We start from the raw sequence: 13,038 nt of genomic DNA, 5'->3' as shown, positions 1-13,038 counted from the left end.
CAAAATATGCCCTACATATTTCACTAAGATAAATATAACATTTTTAGAGAGTTCCAGGAAACTTGAGGAAAAGGAAATGCTGTGTTAGTTACCAATCAACTGTATTTCACTTGTTATTTGCAGAAATAGAGGGTTGAATTTAAATGGCAGGCCCACTAACAAAATGATAAGCCTTTATTAAGTTTTGCAGGTGAGCTGATGTTAGTTCTTGTTCACACAAAGCCTATGTCAATTTGGATTTCTAGCTCCTTTTTCCTTCTAAGAAAAGCAAAGGACAGGAAGGATAAGAATCATTCATCAGTGATCAACTTTGAAGAACTTGAGCTCTTGTGGTATAAAACATTTAGAAGGCCAGGCGATTCAAGAAAATTTCTCCCATCTAATATTTTATTCAGATTAATTAGGGAACATGATATTGCCCTAAATGTGAGCCAGAAGAAAATACAGGTGGGAGACTTAATTACCCTTTCTCTGAAGGAATCGTGTGTTATTAATTCTGAATTCCAAAGATTTCACAAGGTGTCTGGCACATAAATGATAGTCATATTGAAAGAGAAAGTACATTATCTTGAAAGTAGATTGGGTACTTCTGGCCGTGACCTCACGGCATCTTAAGTGCTGAGGATGACTTCAAGTGGAAATGGGGGCGCTGTTTTGGAGGCCTTGCCAGGGAGTCCAGAGTAGGTGCTGTTCTAGCTAATATTTTTTCCTCTTGCCTATACAAGACTGGCCAATGTTATAATTGCACTGTCTGTCCTGATCTATTAAATAGAATCATGCAGTCTCTTCCATATCTTAGAATGATACCCCTTTCCTGGTGCGATTTGTTTGATTTTCATCTGCTCTATTGATGTTGGACATGGGGGAGGATCTTGAAACCCAGATATTGAACTGATGCCTTAAAATGTTAAGGGTTTCCAAGGAAGAAATAAAGTAGACCTCCCAAGATAAGCATCCCTAAATTAGAGACAAAAGTCAAAGAGGCAGGCTGATTTCTTTCTGATAACAGCCCTGGTTGTTATGGAGATGGGAGGGGGAGGAAACAGGAGGATGGTGAAATGTTGCAGTGGAAGAAAGGGTTACTTATATAAGCTGGTGGCTTATAATATATCCCTTTAAGCTAGGCAGGAATCATGCTCAACCTAGCTCCCATGGCTCTTTGGGAATCGAGGTATTAGTAATTTCCTAAAATTCTTCAAGCCTGATTGTTCTTTTTTTTGGTAACCTTACCCCAAAACTCTAAAAGGTCACAGCTATTGATAAAGGCCCTGGGACTGATACATCACTCATTCTGATACACACTATGGGACTTTCTCCATTTCCCTTTGATAAGCTAATGCTTGCAAATGCTTTTAAAATATGCCAAAAGCCACCTGGGCATATTTTTCTAATAGAACCAGGTAGTAAAGAGAGACTTGATACTAAATAACTGTAAGCAAAATAAGCCCAACCATTGCTCATAGAGCTGAAGAGCCCTCACCTTGACCTTTTAATGAATAGCAGGGGGCAGCCGGCAGGAAAGAATCCCCAGGCAGCAGCACCTGCTTCTTGAGAAGGTGCATGTGCAAGGTTCTTTAGAAAAAGGTTTCCAGGGAAACCATATAACTTCTATTCTGTTTTCTTAAATGTATTAAGCACTAAACGTGCCTGCGAATGCTTGGAGTTCTCATTTGAAGTCAGGAGCTGCTGAAGAAGAGTGTTTTCATGAAACACACCTACATAGCCAGAAATCATTTTTATGCTTCCTTCACTAAATGTCAGCTGCATACTCAGCTGGGGAGAATTAAGTGACCTGGGTTCATCTGTGGGGTGAAAGATAGGGAAGATTAACTCCAGTTGCTTGAATTGCTTTTCTTCCCTGTTATTATGGTTACTAATAAATGATAGTAATGTTCAGATTCAGCAGCTGTGTCTTACCAGTTAGATCTTATGTACATTAGACTATGTAGAAAATGTTAATACCATAGAATGTCTTTCTGTATATTGTTTAATATGTAGAGAAATATTCAAGCAAGAAAAATCACAGAAAACTTGGCCGAAGTGTTTCTACACCTACATATTGCCTTTCATGGCCAAAGACCTTCAGACATTTGTGTGTTACCCTGCCCCTGTTTCCAGCGTGGTGAGGGGGTGGGTCCTGGCAGCCATGTTTTCACCAAGTGACTCCGCCTCCCTGATCACAACTGATTGGCCTAGAGGTGGACAAGCTGAGCCAATCATAACCTTCAGTGTGGTTTAATTGGAACATGAAGATGCTGGAGGTTTAAATTAGATGTTCCTACGAGAGGGGGGATGAGACGTGGCCATTTAGCGACCTGCTCCACCCCGGCGAGGAGAGGGGGGTACGCAGGGAGAGAGAGACAGTCAAGCACACAGAGGAGAAAGGTAAGGCAGAGGGAGGGAGGGAAGGAGAGAGATTGGAAAGACTTTTGATGTTTTTCAGTTCCTGTTTCTTTGGGAAGCTTGGATATACTTCTTGATCCAAGGTTTTATGAGACAGATTTATATCCTTAAAATAAACCCCACCTCGTTCCTAAGTTAGAGTGGTTTTCTGTTACTTCCAATTAAAAGGCCTGTCATAGAACACCCAGCTTTGTTAGAATCAGCATTTACCACATTTCTTTCCATGGTCTGGGGGTGCGGGTTTTTGGTCTTGTCATTTCTGACTGCCTGGGTGCTGTGGTAGATGTCCTTTTGGCAGTATCACAAGGATGCTGACCTCCCACACTGGCCTTTTAAGAGGTGGGTGTGTGGCTTTAGTCACACTCTTCACACTGGGTGTGGTTGGGTGATCTGCACAGAAATGCTGCTTCACACTCATGTGATGGGTTCTGGTGGGAGTGTCAGGGAGGCTTTTTATAGAACTGACACCGACGGAACAGGCTGACCAGACAGGGACTAGAATTGAGGAGATTCAGGATTGTCCCTGGGAGGGAGAGCTCTGGGCAGAGAGGGACTTTTTGGTACAAAAACACCAAATAGTAGATATGGAAGGAACCCTAGGCAGAGTCCAGCTCTACCTCTTTGTCTAGATGAGAATCTTGTTGCCCAGGGAGGCTGATTGGTTTGCCCTGGAGTGGAGCCTGGACTCCCCACCTCCAGCACAGTGTTCTTTCCCCATCCCCATTCTGCCACTAGCACTTTCTTAATGAAAAGAGTATTTAGATTCCTGTGTAAGGGAGGAAAAAAATTCTCTGTCCTCTGAGTGTCTCCAGCTGGGCCTGGAATTAAAATGATATAAGCAGATTAACAAGTGAAATGCATACACATTTTATTAAAATTTTTTCATGTACATGGAGGGCTTCACAAGAGAATGAGGACCCAAAGAAGTGACCAGAACAGAAAACTTTTATACCTTTTAGATAAGGAGATGAGGGGCACCGGGGTGGCTCAGTCAGTTAAGCATCTGACTCTTGATTTTGGCTCAGGTCGTGATCTCATGGTTTGTGAGTTCGAGCCCCACATTGGGCTCTTCTCTGACGGTGCAGAGCCTGCTTGCAATTCTCTCTCTCCCCCTCTATCTCTGCCCCTCCCTTGCTCATGTTCTACTCTCTCTCTCTTAAAATAAATAAAACATTACAAAAAATTTTTAAAGGGAAATGATGATACATTTGGGAACAAATGACAAGGCAAAGGGGTTTGGGTTGGGGGCAGTAAATTGTAGGGCAGTTCCTAAGAGATATATCGGTGAGGGAAGCTAGTGGAAGATGAGTTATTTTAGTATATTTGTAGAGGTCCATTTCGGTGATGATTCCAAGTCTTTGGTGATAAGGATGTGCTTCTCTTCCTGATATAAAGAGGGCACCTCTCTCATGGAAGCTTGTATAGAAAAGGGGAGGCCAGAGCATTCATGCATCTGCTGTTTCTTAAGTGCTTTCAGTTCCAAATAAACAATAAGCCAAAGTGGTATCTTTGGAGTGGCATGTTCTGAATTCCTTCCCTGGGCTCTTCTCTTATGCATTGTATTTGGAATATACATAAGAAAGTACTAGTATGACATATATGGCTAAGGATTTTTATGGCCCTTGTAATGAAATTATATATTTATTTTTAAGGCAAATTGAAGAAAAATATGAGTCCCTAGGTAATGAGAATGAGTTTTTTTTTTTCCAGTAGATTTATATGTATGCCGTTTGTCTAACTTCAACCCAAGCTGTCTTAGCCTGTGTTTGTGCTCACAGCACATAAGCCATGTAACATGCCAGGGTCACCTGAACTTATTTCACATGGGTAGAAACATGATGAAATCTAAGTTTTGTCTTTGTGTCACAGGACCCCATTGATGACACCTAAGATTTCCACACTTCTTAAAACTTTTCTCCCTTGACCCTTAAATATTCCTTGTGAGGTTAGGAACAACTGCTGTGTTCATGTCATGCCTGTGATGTCTGTCCTGGTTCACACCATTTGATCTCTTGACTAGCCTACTGCAGGGCCTTTCTGGCTTCTGGGGGAACACCTCTACCTCACTGGCCCCCAAAGACTGTCTCTAGAATTCCTTTTTTTATTTTGCACAGTTTTTTCCCCCAGATTTGCACCCATTTCTGTTTCTTTTGAAAACAGCCCTTGGATTTTCTGTTGAGGACTCACTCCCCCTTCAGTGAATAGAGTTTGGGTTGGGCTGATGCATGGGCACTACATTGCCCTGGCCCTGGCATTTATGATGGTAATGGGCGATCTAGATTATCCAGTAAGTTTCAGCCACCAGACTCTTGAAGAGAAACCCTCTTGTCTCACAGAAGGCCCTAAGCCGCTGGGATGTAAATCATAAGCTGTTGATGACTAACTTTGCTACAGCTGGAGAGAATCCCCTTGAGAAAGGAGTCAAGAAGGGGAAGGTAGTGCTGAGAGATAATGTCATTTATTCTTTGGCACCAGCTGAGCCTGAAGCCAGATGTACCTCTTTTCTTTCCAGTTGAGTGAACCAATACATTCTGTTTCACTGAAGCCGATTTGAATTGGGTTTCAGTCCCTAGCAACCTGAAGCGTGCTGGCTAATGAATGGCCGGATTGCTCTTGTCCTTAAAAGGTAATCATGCTTTCCTATTACATGCAGGATGTATGTCATAAATCCAACCTCTCTTTGGTTTCAAGGCTTTTTATGATCTTCCCCCATTTTAGCCTTTGCTTCCCACTCTCTCGCCATCCAGCTGACACTTCCGTTGTGGTGCTGTAGCTAGCATTTCTTGACGTACCTTACATTTTTACACCTCACTTTTTGTCTCTGCTGCTCCTACCCTCACCCCATCTGGAATGCTTTTACCCACATGGTGAGATCCTATTTATTCCTCAAAACCACACTCAAATGTTCCCTTCATTAGAAAGCCTTTTCTGGTCCCTTAGTCAGAATTAATTTTTGGCGCCTTTCTATTTTCTCCACTCTTTACATATACCCCTAATACAACACGTCACAGCCTGCCTTGCCTCTCTAGTTAAGAGGTCATCTTTGCATCCTCGTCTTTGCTCCCAAGCCTATAACAGAGCAGGTGGCCATTGGTTATGATGCTCCCTCACGGGTTTTCCTGACAGTCAAGTGTGACTGTGCCTGCTCCGTCCACCAGATGGTGCTTGACTTATTTTTGTTTCCTGGGTGATCCCAGGAGGGCGGAATGCCAGGCACACAGCGCATGCTGAATAAATGTCTGATAGATATGATGGACTTGGTCTCACTTTGAAATGCTCTTACATGTTTATCAGTGATTTTCATGTAGATTTTGGTGATACTGAACCAATTTGAAAGTCCAGTTTCATTGAAGGGCCATAATGGCTGGTAAGAGAGTGGCAGCTCCCAGCCTGGACTGATTTCCCTTCTTAGAGGTTCCATTTGGTTTGATGATTGCTGTTGAACTTGTATCTTTGAATAAACTGGAAGGTAGGAGGGAGAGAATGAGAAGAAAAATGTGGGAATGCCACTTCATAAAACATAGTTCAGTGGGAGCTCCCCTTCTTTCCTCCTCCTCTTCCCTCCTCCTCTCCCCTCCTCCTCTCCCCTCCTCCTCCCCCCTCCTCCTTCCCCTCCCCTTCTGCTCCCTCCTCCCCCCTCCTCCTCCCCCTCTTCCTCCTTCTCCCTCTCCCCCTCTTCTTCCACCTCCTCCTTCTCCTCTTCCTCTTCTTCCTCCTTGCTAGGGTACTTGAGCACAGCTCTAAGATCCATGAAAAACAAGCTTATATTTAAAAAGTGAGATATCTACATATGTATGTAAAACATGCATAGGTATTAGTTATGTCTTTGCATTTATATGTATATGTCAAACTTTTTGGTCTACAGTTTCCCCAACAAGGCTGAAAGTAACAGACTTTATACACATGGATTGTTCTTGGATTAGTGGATGCAGCTGCTGTTTACAAATCCTGGTGATGTTTATGACTCTGCTGTTTTTAGATTCAACTAGCATTGCCAAGCAGCTACTCTGTGCCAGGCACTGTGCTAAGTTCATTCACATATATTAATTCTTTTGTCTTTTTTAATCCTTAAAACAACTCTGAAATCTATTAGTTATCTATTGCTACACAATAAATTACTCTAAAACTTTGTGGCTTAAAACCGACACATTTATTATCTCATGGTCTCCGTATCAGGAATCCACGCATGGCTTAGCCGAGTCCTCTGGCTCTGGATCTCTCACAAGACTTGACTTGAAAAGACTTTTCCCAGCTCATTTATGTGGTTGGTGGCAGAATTCACTTCGTTTCTTACCGTGGGCCAGAGGCTTCCCTGGATTCCTTGCCATGTAGATCTCTCCAGAGAGTGGCTCACAACATGGTGGGTGGCTTCATCAAACTGAAAAGGTGGGAAAGAGCAAGCTAGAAATGCCAGTATGATGAAACTCATAGGCTTTTAGAACCCAATCTTGAAAGTGATGTTGCATCATCTTTGCTATATTTTATTTGTTAGAAGCAACTCACTAGACCCAGTTCATACTCATGGGGAAAGAATCCCACAAGGGTGTAACATCAGGAGTCAGAGATCATAGGGGACCATACTGGAGGTCTACGTACCACATATAGTTTAATTCCCATTTTACAGATGAGAAAATTGAGATGCCATTAGAAAAAACAAAGATGATATATACATACACATATATGGATTGATGAAAATTCATGTCTTTGGGTAGTATTTCTCAGGTGCAGATTGGTACATATTTTCAGCCTTCTTATTGCTTTGACATTCCCTACCAACCCACAGAATCTGCCTCTGTGTCCTATAGAACCTTGTTATGCAAAGTGTGGTTTGGGGACCAGAAGCATCGGCTTCCCCTGGAAGCTTGTTGGAGAGACAGAACCCCAGGCCCTGTCCTACACTATGGAATCAGAATATGTATCCCTAGTGATTTATGTGCACGTTAGGAGACACGCTGCTCTAGAAGGTCTCTTTTCTATATTCTCTGATGACTTCAGGGGTTCCTGTATTTGTCTGTCTGTTGGCACTGCTAGTTGCTTGCCCTTCGGCAGCAGTGGGGAATATTACAATCTACCTCTGCACTATTTCATAACCAGAGGAAATGAAGGCTACTTGTCATCTATTATCTTATATAAACAACAAGGTAAGAGTAATAATGGGTCTTTCTCAATAATCTAAGACAGAACAGGAGCCATGGGCATGCATTGTCACAGACAGCAGACAAAAGTGAAAGTTGGCATTTGACTCTAGAGTGAACCATAGCAAACCTGTCCAGCAAATGAACCTCCCTAAATTATATTTTATTTAGGCAATCTAGATGAATCTCCAAAATATCATACTATGTGAACAAAAGACCACATATTGCATGATTCCATTTATATGCAGTTCTAGAAAAGGCAAAACTATAGTGACAGAAAGCATTTCAGTGAAGACATGGGAAGAAATTTACTACATGCAGGCCTGAGGGGGCTTTTTGGTGATGGGGCCGTGCTGGATCTTGGCTGTGGTGATAGATGGATATATGGGTGTGTACGTGTGTCAAACTTATCACACGATACATTTAAATGGCTGAATTGTATTTTATATAAATTAACTTTCCATAAAGTTCACGGGGAGGGGGAAAGTGAATAGGAGTTAGTGGCCTTGTCAATTGGTTCCAGGCCCTCTAACTTTCCTTAGGCCCAGACAGAACCCACGGATAATGTACACTGATTAGATTAACTGGTCAGAGAAGGATGTTGTTTAAAAGATTTCCTTGGTATCTGATGTTGACATAGAGTGGAAATTATTTCTCCTTTGAAGTCATACTGGGAGGATGTCATATTTATAAAGTCATTAAGATTTCCATCATTTACTTCTAGAAGTCATTCCAAGGATGATGCCTTAGAACTTTTGATTTCTTGAGATTCTTCAGCCTTCCTTGAAAAGGAGCACGGAAACGATGGCTTTTGTTTATTGAGCAAAGACTCCAGACATTCCAGTTAATGCTTCACTTTCATTATTTATTTAAAAACATTTTTTTAATGTTTGTTTATTTTTGAGAGAGAGAGAGAGAGAGACAAACAGAGCGAGAACAGGGAAGGGACAAAGAGAGAGGGAGACACAGCAGCCAACACAGGCTGCACAGCAGTTCTGTGAAAGAGGTACCACTCTCTACCCAGTTTATGGAGGAGAGAGCTGAAGCTTAGCAAGATTAGACAACTCTTTCAGGTGGACAGTTTGTACTGAATTTGGAATGATCAAATGCCAGAGCCACTGATCTACCTTCTTTCCTGCCTCACCTACTCTGAACTGCTACTGTGGCATCTGGCTGACTTTAAAGTGGATTATCCCCCAGTTATTGGCTTATGGTCCACTCTGCATCCACAGCCACACACACTCACCCTGGCTTTCCACTAGGGTATCTCAAGTCTCAGACTCCTTTAAATCTGTATAGGTTAAAGGAGTCAAACTCCTCTACCAGTTGAAAACCTACAGAATGTGCTTTGCCATGATAAACAATTACTGCCTAAGCAAGGGGTTGCTTCAAAATTGAGAAATTAGTGGAGCACTGGGGTGGCTCAGTCAGTTAAGCGGCTGACTCTTGATTTCAGCTCAGGTCATGATCTCACAGTTCATGAGTTTGAGCCCTGCATCAGGCTCCATGCTGACAGTGTGGAGCCTGCTTGGATTCTCTCTCCCACTCCCTCTCCCTCTTCTTCTCCCTCTCCCTCCCCACCCCCGCCCTTCCCTGCCTCTCTCTCCTCCCCTCTCTCTAAATAAATAAATAAACATAAGAAAAAGTTAAAAATACGGAGAAATTGTCTCTTCTGGTTTCTAGAGCCATGGATTGGGGAAAGAGAGCCAGGGAGAACTCAGGGATTTGGCAGTGGTTTGTGGCCACAGGATTTTCCCAGTGGAGGCCCTGGTAATTTTGTAGAACAGGTGTTTGGCGATGATACAAAGAAAGGCATGGGGTGGGGGTGCTAGGGACCAGTATGGCTTTGGCTGCCATATACATCCGGTAATGGGAGGTTCTGTTCAGCCACAACCCTGCATGTGGCTGGAAATGGTGGGGGTCATGGTGGGCACATCTCTGAAGAGAATAGGAACCCATTTTAACACTTAAGTGTAATCAGAAGAATTCTGAGTTTGATTCTCTGCGTATAAAACTTGTCAGAGGACTGGCCACCCACTACGAGATACAGAGGGGCTGCAGGTAAATTCTATGTTCCTTTTTACGTCCCTGTCTCCATCACATCCTCCAAATTGAATGACTGGTGCATTATAAACCCAGACTCAGAGCCCAGCTCCCAGAAGGAAAACGTCATACCAAACAAAGCCACAGGCAGTGAGATTTAATTTGTACTAATGAGTGAATGCATAGAAAAAATTCTGGCACTCCCCGAGAAGTGAAAATGAGGTGCTTTGCACCTCCAAGGGGGACGTCATGTGTGAGCTAGAGAGCTCAGTGTAGAAGATTTGCAGAGCTGACAAGAGCTGGCCCGGGCAAGGCATCCCTTACTGACTAAACAGACAGCATCCTTGGAGGCCTCTCTTCTCTAAAAGCATTATCATTTTAGGGGATGGATCAGGCTGGCATTAGTGTACCAAAGATCACAATCAGGTAGGGTTGAGTAAGACAGGAAACTTTGACACGGTCATTTGTATGCCAAAAAGTTCTGACAACAGCTTGGCCGTCACTCCTTGACAACTGCTGACTTCACGGGATTTTTTTCCCTTAGAGAAACAAAATTTTCTGAGCTTTTAGTGAGGCTTGATGTAAGCTAAAGGATATGATTATCGTGTAGACTGTATTGTTTTCCCAAAATTAAAATACTATTTTTCCCTTTTTAAAAAATTCAAAAATATAGCATCAAGTTTCCCAAAACCCGAGAGAAAAAAAAAAAAATAAATGTAGGGTAAAAAAATCACCATTGACAGTTTGGTGTGAATATATTCTCCCAGCCTTTTAATGTTGCTATAAGCCTACATTTTTACTTGAATATGACTGTACCGCAACACTGGCCTGGTAACCACCTTGTTTCACTCAATTATGTCATAGATCTACATGGATGTTAATACATTTTCATCTACCTTATCTTTTCAGGGGTTTCATTGTACTCCATTGTATGAATGTGATTTAATTAACCAATCCCCTAATGAGGGACTGTTAGGCCATTTCCAATTTTGGGTTGTATTATAAAGAATATTGGTAACTGGTTTTGTCTGTAAGTCTTTGCACACTTGTCCGATAGTTTCTAAGGATAAATTCTTGGATGTGAACTTGCTGGGTAGGAGAATAGATACCCTCTTTTTCTGTTGTTTTTTTAAGTTGATTTATTGGGGCTCCTGGGTGGCTCAGTCAGTTAACCCTCTTACTCTTGATTTCAGCTTAGGTCATGATCTCATAGTTCCTGAGATCAAGCCCCACATCGGGCTCCCTGCTGTCTTTGCCCATACCCAGCTCACTCTCCTGTGTGTGAGTCGGGGAGGAGATGAGCAACAGAGAGAGAGAGAGAGAGAGAGAGAAAATCCCAAGGAGGCTCCACACTCGGCATGGAGCATCTAGATCATGATTGAAAGATCACGACCTGAGCTGATATCAAGAGTCAGATGCTTGGGGCGCCTGGGTGGTGCAGTCGGTTAAGCGTCCAACTCTTGATGTGGGCTCAGGTCATGATCTCACAGTTTGTGAGTTCAAGCCCTGCAGCGGGCTCTCACTGATGTTGCAGAGCCTGCTTGGAATTCTGTCTCTACTTCTCTCTGACTCTATCCCGTTTATGCGTTCTCTCTCTTTCTCCAAAAAAAAAAAAAAAAAAAGTCAGATGCTCAACAGACTGAGCCACCCCAATATCTTCTTAATTTTGATAAAATGTGACAAAATGCCATGCATAAATTTTATCAACTTGCTCTGTTTTCAACAGTGTGCTAGAGTATTCTTTATTCCAAATTATCACCAACTCTCACTATTACCAATCTTTCCTAATCTGATGGTGAAAAGACACTTAAATTATCTTAATTTGCATTTGCTTCATCAGCAGTGATTTGGGGTTCTTGTGATATGGTTATTGGCCACATGTATTTTTTTGGTGAATTCAACATTTTCTGGTAAGGTATTCATTTTTTACTTATTGAATTATTACAGCTTTTTATATATTAAGTATATTAGCACTTTGTCACATATTTTGCACTCAATTAAGTCTTTTTGGTAACAGTAGAAAGCATCAAACAGGTTTACTTACATAAACTCTGTCTGCTCCTCCAAAAAGAAACCCCCACAAAACTGATGATTGTCGACACTCTATTAATTTCCTAGGGATGTCATAACAAAATATCACACACTGGGTGACTCAAAACAGTAGAAATTTATTCTTTCACAGTTCTAGAGGCTAGACATCTGCAAGTGTTGGCAGGGCCATGCTCCCTTACAAGCTTCTAGGGTGGGACCCTTCCTTGCTTCTTCCGGCATCTGGTACCCCAGGTGTCCATTGGCTGGTAGACACTATAATCTCTACCTCTATCACATTCTTTTTCCTTTTGAGTATGCCAGACATATTGAATCAGGGCTCACCATCATGACCTCACCTTAACTCTATTACATCTATAGAACCTAATTCAAATAGAATTACATTTACAGGGACCAAGGGTGAGGACTTCATCTTTTTGGGAGGACACAATTTGACCCACAAGATACAACCATTATGAGGTGTCTGCTATTGCCAGCAAACTATAAACCCTTTAAGGACTGAGGCTGGGTCGATTTTGTTCCACATTCTAATACCCAGTCCTCAGCACACAGTCTACTAGGGCGGTGGGCACTCCATAAAGATATTTTTTCTTTCTTCTTTTTTTAATGTTTATTTATTTATTCTGAGAGAGAGAGAGAGAGGGAGAGACAGCAAGGGGGGAAGGGCAGAGAGAAAATCCCAAGCAGGCTCCATGCTATCTGCACAGAGCCCAATGCGGGGCTTGAACTCAAACTGTGAGATCATGACCTGAGCCCGTGTCAGGAGTCAGACTGACTGAGCCAGCCAGGCACCATACTCCATAAAGATTTGTTAAGGAATCTGACTTTCAGGAATATCTGGACTTTCAGACATTAAAAGACGCGTACAGAGAATACAAGGCGTCGATTCTTTAATTTGAATTTACATTCAACGATTGTAATTGAAATGCAAATACAAGTGGGGAGAGCTGGACTGTCCAGAAGAGGAAATATCTCTTGACTTTCTGAATGAGCACCTTTGCCAAGGTGTGTGCTTTAGGCTCCCCTGGCATCTGTCCTAAAAATGAGTCCTTGCAAATATGCAGACAAGCACACAGATAAGAACCAGATTAATTGACCAGAATTATTAGGTTGGGTAAAACAGATATAAGATGGCAGAGTCCTTAAAAATCCAAAAACTTTTTTCTTCATGTTGTAAAATATAACTGACAATTTATTTCATAGCCATGGCAAATAGAGCCTGGTTTGCCAAACGCCAGAACTTGCTCCATAAATATACTTTCTAACTTATTTTTTGGCCCATATCAAAAAAATAATTTCCATTTACCTAGGATTCCCAGCCTCCAAATTATCCCACAGAATTCCCATATCTAACCTTTAATTTTTTTTTTTTTTTACGTTTATTTATTTTTGAGGGACAGAGGGAGAC

General features: G+C 42.1%; 1 long non-coding RNA gene across 2 annotated transcripts in view; it reads left to right on the top strand.

Moving 5' to 3' along the window:
- LOC147583325 (uncharacterized) overlaps positions 1–13,038 on the top strand; it is a 172,536-nt gene that overhangs the window by 85,620 nt on the left and 73,878 nt on the right. Inside the window, exon 1 of one of the 2 annotated variants that reach the window (XR_015248093.1) lies at positions 2,179–2,385. The exons of the other annotated variant lie outside the window; for it this stretch is intronic. This is a non-coding gene — a long non-coding RNA (uncharacterized LOC147583325). Of the gene's footprint in view, positions 1–2,178; positions 2,386–13,038 lie in introns of those variants that run through there. 2 annotated transcript variants of the gene reach the window in all.

The sequence above is a fragment of the Puma concolor genome, chromosome A2 (assembly GCF_028749965.1).
Source record: "Puma concolor isolate L17-30 chromosome A2, mPumCon1.1.hap2, whole genome shotgun sequence".
NCBI classification, from domain to species: Eukaryota; Metazoa; Chordata; class Mammalia; order Carnivora; family Felidae; genus Puma; species Puma concolor.
This window is presented reverse-complemented; position numbering and strand designations above follow the sequence as displayed.